This window comes from Piliocolobus tephrosceles, chromosome 10 (genome assembly GCF_002776525.5).
Source record: "Piliocolobus tephrosceles isolate RC106 chromosome 10, ASM277652v3, whole genome shotgun sequence".
Classification (NCBI taxonomy): Eukaryota; Metazoa; Chordata; class Mammalia; order Primates; family Cercopithecidae; genus Piliocolobus; species Piliocolobus tephrosceles.
Window position 1 is genome coordinate 62,906,931 of NC_045443.1, and position 3,368 is coordinate 62,910,298.

The window sequence follows — 3,368 nt, forward strand, 5'->3', positions numbered from 1 at the left end:
CACTAATCACAAGAGGGACTAATTGTATTAATTTCAGACACAGCAGACTTCAGAGCAAGGAAAGTTATCTTTTAAAAGACAGCATTATATAACAACAAATAGGTCAATTCTCCAAGAAGGCACAACAATTCTTAATGTATATGTGCCTAACAACAGAACATCAAAATACATGAGGCAAAAACAGATAGAATTTCTTTGTTTGTTTTCTGAAGAACTTCTATACTGTTTTCCATAATGGCTGTACTAATTTATTTTCCCACCAACCATGTGCAAGAGTTGTCCTTTCTCTTCATCCTCACAAGCATCTGTTATTTTTTGTCTTTTTGATAACAGGCATTTTAAGTGGGGTGAGATGATATCTCATTGTGGTTTTGATTTGCATTTCCCTGATGATTAGTGGAGTATTTTTTCATACATCTGTTGGCCATTTGTATATCTTCTTTTGAGAAATGTATATTCAGATCATTTGCCCATTTTAAAATTGGATAATTTGTTTTATTGTGATACATTGTTTGAATTCCTTATATATTCTGGTCATTAATCCCTTCAGACAGAGAGTTTGCAGATATTTTCCCCCATTCTGTAGGTTGTCTTTTCATTCTTGTTTCCTTTGCTCGGCAGAAGCATTTTAGTTTGATATAATTCTATTTTATATAAATCTACAGTAATCAAAGCAGTGTAATATTGGTTAAAGAATAGACAGACAGGGCGCGGTGGCTCACGCCTGTAATCCCAGCACTTTGGGAGGCTGAGGCAGGCAGATCATGAGGTCAGGAGATCGAGACCATCCTGGCTAACACGGTGAAACCCCATCTCTACTAAAAAATACAAACAAATTAGCCAGGCGTGGTGGTGGGCGCCTGTAGTCCCAGCCACTAGGGAGGCTGAGGCAGGAGAATGGCGTAAACCTGGGAGGCGGAGCTTGCAGTGAACCAAGATCGTGTCACTGCACTCCAGCCTGGGCGAGAGAGCGAGACTCTGTCACAAAAAAAAAAAAAAAAAAAAAGAATAGACAGAAAATGGAACAGAATAGAGTCAAGAAATAGACCTACATAAATATAGCCAACTGGTCTTTGACAAAGAAGCAAAGGCAGTACAATGAAGCAAAGATAATCTTTCCAACAAATGGTGCAGGAGAAACTGGATGTCCAAATGCAAAAAAGAAAAAAAGAAAGAAAAAAAAAGGATCCAGTGGGACTGCTCTGAAAAGGGAATACTTTTACTGCTGGTGGGAATGTAAATTAGTACAACCACTATGGAAAACAGTATGGTGATTTCTTAAAGAACTAAAAGTAGAACTACCATTTGATCCAGCAATCCCACTACCATGTATTTATCCAGAGGAAAAGAAATCATTATATGTAAAAACATGTGCACACACGTTTATAGCAGCACAATTCGCAATTGCAAAAATATGGAAGCAGTCTAAATGCCCATCAACCAACGAGTGGATAAAGAATATAGACATACACACACCACAGAATACTATTCGGCCACGATAAAGAATGAAATAATGGCTTAGGCTGCAACCTGGATGCAGTTGGAGACCATTATTCTAAGTGAAGTAAATCAGGAATGGAAAACCATTATAAGTTCTCACTTATAAGTAGGAGCTGCCGTCGCAGTGGCTCAAGCCTGTAATCCCAGCACTTTGCTAGGCCGAGGTGGGCGGATCACGAGGTCAGGAGATCGAGACCATCCTGGCTGACACTGCGAAACCCCTTCTCTACTAAAAATACAAAAAATTAGCCGGGCATGGTGGCGTGCTCTTGTAGTCCCAGCTACTCAGGAGGCTGAGGCGGTTGAATAGCGTGAACCTGGGAGGCGAAGCTTGCAGTGAGCCGAGATAGTGCCACTGCACTCCAGCCTGGGTGACAGAGCGAGACTCCGTCTCAAAAAAACAAAACAAAACAAAAAAAATGTGGGAGCTAAGCTATGAGGATGCAAAGGCATAAGAATAATATAGTGCACTTTGGGGAACAGGCAGGAAGGAGGGAAGGGTTAAAGGATAAAAGAAAACACATTGGGTGCAGTGTACACTGCTCAGGTGACAGGTGCAACAAAATCTCAGAAATCACCACCAGAGAACTTTTCCGTGCAACCAAACACCACCTGTTCCCCCAAAATTATTGAAATTACACACACACACACACACACTAAATCTAGATACAAACACTATATTCTTCACAAAAATTAACTAAAATAAATCTGTGATTTACTAATAAATGTAAAATGCAAAATTATAAAACTCCTAGAAGACAGCATAAGAGAAAACCTAGACGACTTTGAGTATGGCAATGATTTTTTTAGATACAATGCCACACGCATGATCCATGAAAGAAATAATGAATAATCTGGGCTTTACAAAAATTAAAAACTTTTGCACTGCGAAAGACAATGTCAAGAAAATGAGAAAACAAGTCACACACTGGGAGAAAATATTTGCAAAAGTCACTTCTGATAAAGAACTCCTATTGAAAATATACAAAGAACTCTTCAAACTCAAAAATAAGAAAATAAAAAAATCCTATTTTAAAAATAGGCAAAAGACCTGACCACAAAAGAAGATATACAGATGGCAAGTAAGCATATGCAAAGATGTTCAACATCATGTGTCATTAGGGAATTGCAAATTGAAACCACAGTCAGATACCACTACACACCTATTAGAATGGCCAAAATCCAAAACTCGTAACACCAAAAGCTGGCAAAGATGTGAAGCAACAGGGACTCTCATTCCTTGTTTGTGGGAATGCAAAATGGTAATGGTATAGCTACTGTGGAAGACAGTTTGGCAGTTTTTTACAGAGCTAAACATACTCTTACCAATCCAGCAATTGTGCTCCATGTTCTTTACCCAAAATAATTGAAAACTTATGTTCACACACACACAAAAGCCTGGCACGTGGATGTTTATAGCAGATTTATTCATAATTGTCAAAATTTGCAAGCAACCAAGATATCCTTCACTTTGTGAGTGGATAAACTGTAGTACATCCAAACAATAAAATGTTATTCGGTGCTAAAAAGAAATTAGCTATCAAGCCATGACAAGACATGGAGAAAACTTAAATGTATATTACTAAGTAAAAGAAGCATATCTGAAAAGGATACATATGGTGTAATTCCAACTTTATGAAATTCTAGAAAAGGCAAAACTATTAAAACAGTAAAAATATCAGTGGCTGCCAGGGATTAGATGGGAAGGGAGATGACAGGCAATGCATAGGGATTTTTAGGGCAGTAAAACTATTATTCTGTATGTGACTACGATGGTGGATGCGTGTCATTCTACCTTTGTCAAAACTCGTAGGATGTACATCAACAAGAGTGAACCCTACTCTACTGTAAACAATGGATCTTGGGCA